Consider the following 12,858-nt stretch of genomic DNA (forward strand, 5'->3'; position numbering starts at 1 on the left):
ATTGAAAAGATGAGGTATCAGACAGAATTCCATAAGAAGATACTTTTCAAAAGCAAGGACAGCCTTGCTGGTATGGCTCAGGGGTTGAACATGGACCAATAAACCAGGAGGTTGTGGTTTGATTCCCAGTCGGGGCACATGCCTGGGTTGCAGGCTCGATCTCCAGTAGGGAGTGGGTAAGAGGCAGCCAATCCATGACTTTCTCTCATCATTGATGTTTCTTGCTCACACTCCCTCTCACTTCCTCTCTGAAATAAATAAAAATACATTTTTTTTACAAAAGCAAGGACAAGTTAAAATGAAGAGATTAGTCTTAGCTTTGTTTTGTTAAGTCATAACTTGCCTATCTGAAAATATACTTACATTGTTGAGATAAGTTTGATAGGAAATATGTTCATTCACAGAGGTAGTTTGGAGACATTAGGTTAGAGGATTCATGTCTGTGGGTATTTTAAACCTCTCTGGCCTGTATTGTAGCTCTCTAACACTTGCCATTTTCTTCCTGGCATGTCCTTAAACTAGGAGGAAAGATCAGTAGCTGAGGTATACTGAAAAAAGTGGGTGGTGTTTTTTTAGAATTTAATTTGGAGAAAAGCTTGTTTGTATTTTCAGTACCCTTTAATTTACCATAAATTGTCAATTATTCTATGATGTGCATTGTCAATGCAATGGAAAGATCTGGTGGGAAGGTATAAACCAATAAAAATAGCATGAGTGTATAAAACAGAGTTGATCTCTAATATCAAAACTGGAGTGGGAGAAGAACAGTGGGGCATAAATAGTAAAAGTCAGTGAAATAAGCTACAATTAATAGCAATGAAATAGGCTAAAATTATGAATGCCAATGAAATAGACTAAAATGATTAAAATCGGGACAAAGTGGGTATCCAGGGCTGGCCATGAGGAGTAACTTGAATTAGACTAACCATACCACTGGAATTAACTATTCTGTACGCAATTCAATGTTAGAACAAACCTACCTGAACACGTTAGAGAAAGGCCCTGCAGGCAGAACTTACAGGGCTAAAATCCTTGAGAAAGTACAAATACAGAAACATGAGCCCAACATCCACCCATCTTTTCCCTGAAGCTTTCTGCCAAATCCCAGCAAGGAGGAATGGAACCTCAGGAGAGAGCTCATCTTCCTTACAGAGCAGAGAGGAGGGCTCTGTGTTGCCAAAGGAACTAGGATTAAAGGACAGAATCTTGAGAGGAGAGAAGGGGAAAGAAGCGAGCCAAACATCTCTCCATGTCCTGTTTCCTTGAAGAACTGGCCACACCCAAAGGTGCTGCAGCACAAGGCAAGACCAAGAAACCTGAAATTAAACAGCAGCCTAGAGACGAAGAACTGGGCGGAAAGTTCCACAATCAGATGTTGCTAAGACGATGAAGGCTGGAGTTCAAGCCTACAAAGGTGGAAGGAACATCGCAGGCACAACCAACCCTCCCAGTAAGAGGTAAACTGAAATGAAACAGCCCGAATACAGCCAAGAGCAACCCAGGACGAGCTGTCAAGATACACAGGGGGCACTCCATCTGCAGGCCAGAAAACAACTTGTGTTCTTTGGCGTAGATAACACTCCAAAGAGTCTCTATACTTAACTAATTCAAAATATAAGGCATTCCAGAGAAATCAGAAGGCACTTAAAAATATAATACAAGATCAAATGCTTGAATACAGATAATTCATATATTGTAATTTGAAAATAAATAGAATTAATAAGTTCAAGATACTACAGGGAACTGTAGGTTCCATAATGTTCTCTCTCTCCCTCTCCCTCTCTCTCTCTCTCTCTCTCTCTCTCTCTCTCTCTCTCTCTCTCTCTCTCTCTATCTCTCTCTCTCTCTCTCTCTTTCTCTTCATGAATATATAACTTACGTTTAAAGAATCATTTGATGATCTTTTGTTCAAAGGATAATGTCCTCAGGATCATTGGTTTGCTGTATTGAAAAGAGATGCAGAGTTAGGAGAGGGCAAAAGTAGGAGCAGAAAGGCCTGTATAGGAGCTACTGTAGAAATGCATGCATGCATCTCTTCCCAATTTTTCTTTGGAAGGCCACACTTTTTGATGGCCTTAAAATATGCTAGGGGCCTGGTGCACAAACTTTGTGCACGGGTAGGGTCCCTAGACCTGGCCAGTAATCAGGGCCTATCAGGTTCCTCACCTCCTGTCCTTCCTACCTCTTCCTTCCCTCACTCCCTCAGTGTCCTACAGCCACAGCTTACACTGGTCGCCTGCCATGTCCCATGCTGCCCCCTGGTGGTCAGCACACCTTATAGTGAGCAGTTGAACTCCTAGCCTCTGGGTTGAACTCCTGAGTGGACAATTTACATATCAGCCTTTTATTATATAGAATATGTAAACCTGGTGTTTGGTACCCCAATGGTGACAGTGAGGGGAGTGAAAAATTATTTGGTTCTGGGTACTCTCTGAAGCCAGAGACAACAGGATTCCCTAATGGGAAGTCTATGGAGTATGTGAGCAAAAAGGGTGAGTCAAGGAGGAATCAGATTCTATTGGCATTAGCATCTCTGCAAGGAGCTGCCAACAACCGCGTTAAGAAACTGCAGGTACAGCAAGTTCGGAGAGGGAAATCAAAAGTTGTCTTTTGGGCATGTTATAATAAAAAATATTAAGTGAAATGGATGGTAAACTCAACCCATTTATCATTTATTTCAACATAAAAAGATGAAATACATTGATTGCTCTCATTTTGCCTTTCCTAACCATATCCCCTGAGCAATATAGAGAGAGTGAACTTAATAGAATCAGAGATATTTACTATTTTTTGAGCATAAATCTTGTTCAATTTCAACTGAGTAGTGCGGTCCCTTACCATTACTTTCCCCCTCCCCTTGCAACCTGTTCAAATATTTGGCAGGAAATGGCCTTACCAGGCCATCAGGGAGCCTTCCCTAATGCTGAGCTAATAATACATTCTGGAAAACTCCATTTAAACGTGGCAGATGAGAATCTATGCCCACTCTCTATGTCACTCCCAAACATGTTGGAAGATGAGCCACAGGGGAAGCCCATATGTTAGAAAAGCATGCTTCATTTAGCTGTTGCAACATGATGGCTGAAGGGGGCTGGAGATGGAGTTGCTCAGGAAAGATTACATCTCTTAGCTTCTGGCAAAGGAAAAAAAGAGTATAAAAAAAGGCTGTGCTAAGGGCTAAGGGCTTTATTGAAATTCTACAGAAGTCTTAACAGAAACTGTGAGCTCCCGACTTGTTATCAGCCACCTGCATTTGGGCATCCTGACACTCTATAATTGAAATTCATGGCTCGACCTTTAGTCTATAAAAATGGTGTGCTGTCATTAGCACTGACTGCTTGCTATATTCTCCTGTCACTCCTTAGGCCAGCTTAAACCATCCCAGATGAAATAGCCTATTTCATGTCAGACCTCAGAGCCTGCCACTATTAAAGCGGAAAGCTAAAGCAATGTTTAGCAAGGTGGTAAAGTCTAAGGCAGTAGGATTATTAGAAACGTTAGTCTTTTTTTTTTTCTTCTCTTTAATTTCTTCCCAAATTAATGCTCTCATATGGTACCATCTCTATTACACTCTTCCTGACAGAATGAGAATTATTACTCTCTTTAATTACATTTTAACTTAACCGACTAATGCCACAGTCTACTTTGCACTTTAAGAAGTATTTGAATGTTATTTCAGAAATAAGACACATTAATGTAAGAATTACAAGGCAATATTTCACAATCATGATGTGAAGAGTTGAAGCAATTATGTGAACAATTCAGCCAAAATGCCTTGCTCTGATACCTGTTTTTATTCTATTTTTTATTTTTTTAAATCTTTATTGTCTTCTTCCTTTCCCCATTGACCCCTTCTAGCCCACTCCTGTCCTTTGCCTCATGCCTTCTCTACACTATTATCCATGTCCATGGATTGCATACATGCATTCAGGTTCTTTGGTTGATCTCCCACCCCCTTAATTTCTCCTTCCCCCCACTATCCTTCCCCACCTTCTCCCTGAGATTTGACAGTCTGTTCCATGCTTCTGTGACTCGATCTATTTTGTTCATCAGTTTAATTTTGTTCATTAGATTCCCCATATGAGTGAGAGCATGTGATATGTGTCTTTCTCTGACTGGCTTATTTTTCTTAGCATAATACTGTCCAGGTCCCTCCCTGCTGTCTCAAAGGGTAAGAGATCCTTTGTTTTTAAATACTTAGGTAAGAGTGGAAAACTTTGATTTAACCCTTAGTTTATTCTGGAATGACTGTACTTGTCACTTGGTGTCAAAGTTACAAGCAGATGGTCAGAGAAAAGTTTGTTATCCCAAGTGCTCTAAGGGGATTCACCTCATTAACCAAAGAAATAGGAGAGCCTGGCTGTTAACCGTAAAAACTGTTGAGCTGTCCAGAATTACCTAAGAACAGAACTAATGAGAATCAACCTGCCCAAGGTCTTAAGAAACTAAGTAAAAACACCACTGGAAACTATTCTGCTTCTCTCTCTACTACTGTATGGCCTCAATTCTCCTTCAGGTGATATGGGAAAAAACAAATTTTTGTTTTAATGTTTTCAATTACAGCCAGGAAACAATTTTTAAAAAGCCAAAGACAGTATGTAAGGGTAATGGAAATGGTTTTCTCGATTGATATTACATTCTGTTTCAGGTTACTCCTACACTTAACATGTAAATAACTGCTGAACATTCTGTCTTGCCCTTCCCACCCCCCTTTCTTTCTTTTTTAATATATTTTATTGATTTTCCACAGAGAGGAAGAGAGAGGGATAGAGAGCTAGTAACATTGATGAGAGAGAAACACTGGGGTTGTGCCCACAACCAATGTACATGCCCTTGACCAGAATCGAACCTGGGACCCTTCAGTCCACAGACTGATGCTCTATCCACTGAGCCAAATCGACTTCTCTTCCCCCCGCCCTGCTTTCTTTCAATAGTGCAATAGTTTTGTGTTTTTGTGTGTTTAATTTTAATCACAAAATCTCTTAACATTGTCAACCACATTGGATTAAATATTAGGATATCCGGATTCATGCCTCAACTTCATTGCTAATGGGCATGGATGATTCTAATATGGGTCCCTTTCCATATCTTTACTCTAAAATGAGGAGTTTGTATTTGGTGGCTTCACAGGTATTATTTGCTCTCTTGAGCTCTGATTCTCGAATTGGGGACCTAAAGTTCTGCAAAGATGCCTCTGTAGAGCCACGTGTTGGTCCTGTAAGTTCCCTGACAAGATTTTCCATGGGGCCACCCTGAAATTGCCATCCTAGGGCCAATAACATCCATGGAGACCAAGGCCATCCTGGGTGAGCAAGTTTTATAATTAAAACGTGATATGGCCATCGGACGTTGCTATTAAGGAAAGCTTAAAGAGGTTGCCATGCTCTGTGGATGTGACGCTCAGACAAGCTCCCAGGAGACACAGGAGAGGCTGTGCTGTAGAGGCCGAGCCTTGGCATGTTTCCCTGCTGCACAGTAAACACCTGAGTGCAGTGAGATCATACCATAGCATCTTAGAATGTCTAGTGCCTCAAACGACACCTGTACCAGAGTAAGTATTCAATGATTTCTTGGAGAAAAGTAAAAGAAACCTAGAAAAGGACAAAAATGCAACGTGATGAAACATTTTCCCACTTAGTTTTACAAAGATGTTTATGGTATTAGGTTTGAGTGAGTTGGAGACAAGGTCTTAGGATTTGGCGTGTGCTACAGGGATGCTAAGGGAAGAAACTGTGGCAGTGAAGGAGAGAAAAGAGGCCAATAATAAGTAAAACAGAGACAATTATTTGAAGCAGGTTGAACAAACTGTTAGGAACTCTTTGTTAAATCTTACATACAAAATATTAAATATTAAAAAATATGTTAAAAGAAGAGGAAGATTGTGAGTAATTTATATGGCTGAGGAAGAATCTTTTTCTTCAGAAAAGACACAAAACCTTGTTTTTTGTCTATGCTTTATGAGAATATTATGTTCCTCTTCTTAAAATCTTTAATAAACATGAATCATTAAGACATTGATATTGTATCTTATTAATGAAGAGGTGAATTCTTATGCATATGTATATGTCTGAATTTAACTTTATCTTGTGTGATGAGGGACAACCTCATAGAGTTCATCTGCATCAGGTGGTGGTGGTGGTGGTGGTGATGGTGGTGGTGGTGGTGATGATGGTGGTGATGCAGGTGTTGTTGGTGTTAGTGGTGAAGATGGTGATGGTTGTAATGGTGAGAATGTAAAAAGTTATTGCAGTCTTTTATGGGTTCCCAACAGGTGTAGTATAGCAGAAACTATTTTTTAGTTTTGTATTTTTAATTTTCTTTATTGATTAAGGTATTACATATGTGTCCTTATTCTTCCATTACTCCCCTCCCCCAAATTCATGTCCTTACACCCCTGTTGTCTGTGTCCGTTGCTTAGGCTTATAGGTATGCATATAAGTCCTTTGGTTGAACAAAAACTTTCATAGGAACTGGTTGTATGCTATCTCAATTTCAACTTGTGTAACTAGTGTTAAAATTTCTTTTAGAAATGGAGCCCTGAGATTTGTCCAGTCTCATCCCTCTAGCAATCAATGGAGCTATAATGGAAACTCAGATCTATCTGATTTGGAGACCATATTTATCTAACTTCTTACACTGTCTGCTGAGGGGGCAGTCCCCAGTGCATGACTAACCTCCTTCTGTGAGCTCTTTTTTTATTCTCCCTTTTTTTTTTTTTTTTTTTTTTTTTTGCCAAAGTGTTACTTTTGTTCTTCATTTTCTGTGTCAAATCACAAACAATGTGTCATCTCTGTGGTCACATTTGGCTCCGGTCGGTTCTGTTAAAACCTAGCTCATCTGTATGGTTTTCCACTCCCTACGCAACTTGTGGATCTCATACTCCCATGCAAGGAACTTTTCACACCTTCAGTTTTCTCCCATGCTTAATTCAAAAACAATTCTAGTTCTGTTTTCATTTACTTCTTCCTGATGGAAATGTCCATAGCATGAGAGCTTTGGTGTCAATATTCCCACCATTATACGGTCTCTCTGCTTTGACTTAAACTATATTTCAGCAAAAATCAATTATACTTTTTCTTAAATTCTAAAATAATTTTTTTAAATTTTATGTCAGAGGTTATTATAGCTGCTACTTGAGTCATTGATTGTATCTTTGGGGTTGTAAATGAAGATTTTAACCACTTTTTTCCCACTGCATTCCAATGTCAAAGGAATAAGAAAGAATAGTGGAATGGAAGTCTGCTAAATCTGACACTCTCCCCTCAAGTCCCCACCCATAGCCTTTTACTGTGCACCTTTAGATAACACAATTCATCTGAATCCCAGAGTTTTCTTCAATAGAGATGATGGAGATATATATATATATATATATATATATATATATATATATATATATATAGAGAGAGAGAGAGAGAGAGAGAGAGAGAGAGAGATTTAAAAAAAAGACTGAAAATACTATGAAATCTATTTGTGAATGAAAACTTTACATATAAATGATTTATCAAACTAAATTCTGATTTATAATGATTAAATTATATTCCAAAATGTATGTTTTTCTCTTTATTGTAATTGTTAACTTATTTAAGCAACCTGTTTTCTAATTGTGAAAATTCTTTAAATGAAATCCATTTAGACCAATAGTCCAAAGAAGTTCATAAATGACATAGTAATGTGATATTGGTATTAACTCTCTTAAATAAAAACTGTACCTGCTAAACTATTCTTGAGATTGTAAACAGATTTTCTGGAAGAATGCTGGAGCCCTATAAATATAACTCATTATAAGGTATAGAGTTGTATGGAATATAATACACACAGAAAAACTTATAACTTCATTTAAAAATAGCTATATGCACCCAACTGGTATGGCTCAGTGGTTGAGCATTGACCCATAAACCAGAATGTCACCAGTTCAGTTCCTGATCAGGGCACATGCTTGGGTTGCTGGCTCAATCTCAAGTAGGGGGTGTGCAGGAGGCAGTGAATCAATGATTCTCTCATTATTGATGTTTCTATACTCTTTACCACTCCCTTCCTCTCTCTAAAATCAAGAAAACCATGAAAAAGTAGTGATATTATTCATGAGAATTATCCATATATACTATATATACATATATACACATATATAAGATAGATAGATGATAGATAGATAGATAGATAGATAGATAGATAGATAGATAGGTAGATAGATAGATAGACAGACAGAGAGGCAGACCCCCATGAGGGCAAGATTATGATTACTTGGAGACCTCTGTTGAATAACCAGCATATAAACTATATTTTTATTGAAATCATCTGTGCCTTAAAAAATAATAATAAAAGGAAATAAAGAGACTTTTTATCAGTTTTCAGAGAGAGACAGAAATAGCAACATATTCTAATGAAAGTTAGTTACCAGGTGACCTATAGCATTCTGAGCTAGAATATTATTCATTGTGAAATTTCTCGAACTCTCTGGACTCAATATCTTCATCTATTAAATTGCTGGGGAGTTGGGGAAGAAATTACAATCAATACTAGCTTTAGAAAACTTAAAGATGAAAAAAAGATGATTGGAAATCCACAGAGGTTCCCCAAATCCTGAGTGAAATTAGTAAGTCAAATCACATATTATTTTTAGTCTTTATTTCAAGAGAAAAAAATTAAGCTTCCAAGTTGAAAACAAGTTATATTCCAAAGTGCCAAAATTAAGGGTAACTTTTGACTTTACCAAACAGTATTCAATTTCCAATGAAAAGTGACTCTGGCCAAGAGGCCCAGTGTTCCTGGCTAACAATCAAATGTAAGGACATCTGGAAACAATCTAAGTGAAGAAATTCTTCGAGATAATCTCTTCAAACATCCAGAAGTTATTAAATTTTCCATAACGTTGTGAAGTGCATGTACAATCTTATTGCTTGTTACAGATTAGTAAAGAACCTAATAGTGGATATATTAATTGATCAATTAACACAACATTAAAAAAGGATACCTCAGCTCTAATATGAGTGGGTTAAAGAAGATGAAAAATATTTACTGATGCTGCTTACCTCCCACCTGTTTCATATTCATGATCTCATCTCATCCTCATAGTAATTGCAGACTTGTCTGTGTTTTACAGGTAAGGACATTGATGATCAGAGATCATAAATCATGTTCTTGGGCATGCAACTTGTGGGCAAATGCATGAAATCATATTCCAGAAGACAGCTCCATCTGGCACCAAAGTACAGAATTTCTTTCCCTGCACACTGCTTTTTAAAGGTAAGAACTACAACGTGGCTTAACTGTCTTTCATTGCTTTGACCATTGTCTCAGCCATTTGTGACTTCCAAGAGGTGATTCTTTCCAAGATCTTTTTGACCTCTTAGGGCTGGGACTCTGATGTGGGCATTGTATTCAGTTCCCTACCATCATACACTTCAGACTCGGCGATTTTCTGTAGCTTTTATCGTTACCCAGTTTTTCAAGCAGATGCCAGTTGCATAAGCAGTATCTACAGCTATTGCTCAGCAAATTCTCCCTCAATTTTACAGCCTCAAGTACTTTCCATGTGTCTTACTTATGGTCAATTTTGCAGGAACCATAATGTTGAATTTAGTCCAGAAGAATGTTCATCCACCCCCTTGTACTTCTGTGCTTGAAGTAAACTCACAGCAGTGATGTATTGCGCGTATGGTGGAGTTCCTTCTGGCAGGAAGGATTCAGATAACTTTATTGGAAATATAAAGCTTCACTGAGCTTTCTCCCTCTGAGAGGCTAGCAACCATCCTTTTCCTGAGACATTTGGATGCATCCCACTTATAATCCTTCTTCACATAATGTTAGATAAAAGAGGCTTAGCCTAGAAAAATACCATCAATAAGTGTTAGACCTATTTATTGTTGGTTGAGACCAATAGCCCCAGTCCCTTGAGATATCTCATGAATCTTTAGCACATAACATCCTGCACCATTGATATGGCTCAAAAGAAGGAGCTAGTGAATAGTGAGTGTTGTATTGTCTTCCATTTTCCCCTCAACGACTAATCTTCTCCCATGGTATGTGTAAAGGCATTATTGAACCTACTTTTGAATTAATATTTGAACCCAGTCTTATATTGTATCTTGCCATACTCTTTAATATCTCCGTGGTAACTTTTATTGGTTTTCATTCTTTCGTTTCTATTTTTCTTCCTTGTATTTTGGCCTTTTCTTTGTCCTTGTTTCTAGCATTATAACCCCCTGAATCTAACTGACCAGGCTCCTTTCTTTCTGTTTACTTATTCTTATTAGAGAAGCTTTCCTGAAAGAGAAAGAGAGGGAGAGGGAGAGGGAGAGGGAGAGAGAGAGAGAGAGTGAGAGTTTTCTCAGGGTGGCAAGTAGGGGATACACAAAAATTTTTAGAATTATTTTCATAGATGTTCTTTCTTTTTCTCTATAACAAAAGTTGATTGATAGTCTTATTTCCATATTGAAAACAGGAAATATTATAATACTAGAGGCCAGCGTATGATTTCAATCACAGGAGGAGGTGCCCCGCCTCCCACCCACGAGGAGGCACACCATGAGAGGCCAGGATTCATGCCTGACTCACAGTGTCCCCCAGCCCCCTTGCCTGTGTCCACTTCAGGGCCATCCAAGCCACCGTGCCGCCTCTGGCAGGCCCTCCTGCCTCTGTCTCCATCTCCAGTCCTGGCCTCACCTAAAGTCACAACATTCTCCTGTGTTGTCATGACCCGTTATGGAGTCCCGACCTAATTAGCATATTACCTCTCTCTCTATATATATGTGTGTGTGTGGGGGGGGGGGGGGGTGTTATTTGCAACTTCATATTATACAGGCAGATTTTAAAAAGCAAAAGATCACTCCCTACTCTTAAGGAGGAGTATCGGGTAAAGTGCTTTGATGACATCTAATTAGTAGTTTCGGTGAAAGTTTTATGAGAGTCAAGTCAGTGCTGATAGAAAATTATTTGATCACTGCTATTACCTAAACCAGTTGGAGATTGTTTTGAAATTCTATGGGGCACTGCTAGCCAATATGTTATTGCCTAATAAAATTCGGGAACCTTGTCAAATTCAAATTTCAGATAACAAAAAAAAAAATATTTTCAGTATAAGTATATGCTACCCATATTTGCATAGGTTATACTAAACTGTCACTTGTTGTTTATCTGAAATGAAAATTTAACTGGGCATTGTGTATTTTTATTTGCCAAATCTGGTGACTAATAACACCTTTACTTGTTCTAATCTTTTTCTCTTCAAAATATAATCAGGGAACTGAGGCAATTGAGACAATTAAAAAATAATTTCAAGCTCCCATTATACTATATCTAAATAATTCATAACATCCTCCCTCTCTGAACATGTGTATTTTGTCTATAGTATTCCATTTTGGTTATTGGTTATGAGTCCAAAAATATTCTTGTAAGAATAGAAAAATTTAATGTAAAGAAACTGAAGTTACTTATAAAATCAAAAGTATGGCTGTACGTGCAGCATGTGGGAAAAAGGGTTACCAGGACAGCATAGGAATCTACAGTTTGCTGTACAGTTGCTCGGCTCAATGGTTTTCAGTCCCTATGAATTTTCTAGTTCCAAGTTCTGAGAGTACATAATTAGACCACTTTGGGTTACAGTCCTGTTCCTTTGGACAGTATAGTGAATCTGTCTGACAGAAAAGAAAGTTGGGGAAGGATCAGCATGCATGGTTCAGTGGTTGAGCACATGCCCAGTAGGGGGCATGCAGGAAGCAGCCAATCAGTGATTCTTCCTCATCATTTATGTTTCTAACTCTCTCCCCCTCTCCCTTCTTCTCTGAAATCAATAAAACATTAAAAAAAAAAAAAAAAAAAGACAGGGAAGTATGGTAAGCAAACAAGTACAGAAGTTACCGTAACATAGATTTACATGCATGGAAACACCCACCTTGTGTCATTCTCACCTGAAAGGAGCTAGCAGAAATGCATTTCACTCTCTGCTAATCGGAAAAGCAAAATAACGACAACATCCCAATGGCTGCCTCATTCTCAGCATATTTTGAAAGGTTAAACATTTAATGCCTAAGAATACACCAGGACATTTCATCCACTTCACAATTAGAGCTGGGTGAACAGTGGGGAAACATTTCAGTGAAAATATAAATCTTTTATATCACCCTTTCAAGTAAAGATGATCTTAAGATTAAGAAGGAGAGAACATAAATACAATACAATCATTAAAAATACAGGATTAGATTTTACCTTTATTGTTGTTTTTTGTTTGTTTGTTTCTAAATAATTTGCTCTAACATTGGAGCAGAGCACCTTACCTATGGCTCTTAACTTATCCCAGAAATCATAGAAGCCTTTAAGCAATAAACCAGCAAATTATGTATTAAAAGTAGCATGAATCTGGTTTGTCTGGCTCAGTTGGTTGAACATCAGCCCTTACCAGGAGGTGGCAGGATTGATTCCTGATGAGGATATATGACTGGTTATGGCTCAGTCCCCAGAAGGGTGGCATGCAGAGGCAGCGATCAGTTTCTCTCATCAATGCTTCCATTTCTCTCTCCTTCTCCCTTACTGTTTCTGAAATCAATAACAAAACATTTTAGGGGGAAAGGATAGCATGATTACAGAACAAATTCAGGTCTACGGTAGACTTCAATTCTGTTTCTGTATCTTGCATCCCATGAATCTTTGGCTAGATCTTTCTGATCTTCAGTTTCTTAGTCTGAAATAAGGGCATACTAAAACTGACCTGGTGATTGTGAGGATTAAGGAAAATGGTGTTTCTGGAAGGTTCTAGGACAGGACCTCCAAAAGATGAAAACAAAACACACAAGCAAAGAACTATTTAGTGGTTTTACACCTAGTAATATTCAAATGGCTCCAATCAAACTTTCACATAACAAG

The 12,858-nt window shown here is 38.2% G+C and overlaps 1 pseudogene across 1 annotated transcript in view; it reads left to right on the forward strand.

Moving 5' to 3' along the window:
* Positions 1-1,386: 1,386 nt before the first annotated feature.
* Positions 1,387-12,858, forward strand: part of LOC311633837 (small ribosomal subunit protein eS1-like) — a 43,082-nt pseudogene continuing 31,610 nt past the window's right edge. The window contains exons 1-2 of the transcript in view: positions 1,387-1,457; positions 2,356-2,492. The product of the transcript in view is annotated as a small ribosomal subunit protein eS1-like (transcript). The remainder of the gene's footprint in view (positions 1,458-2,355; positions 2,493-12,858) is intronic.

The sequence above is a fragment of the Pipistrellus hanaki genome, assembly GCF_964339955.1.
Source record: "Pipistrellus hanaki genome assembly, chromosome: 15".
NCBI classification, from domain to species: Eukaryota; Metazoa; Chordata; class Mammalia; order Chiroptera; family Vespertilionidae; genus Pipistrellus; species Pipistrellus hanaki.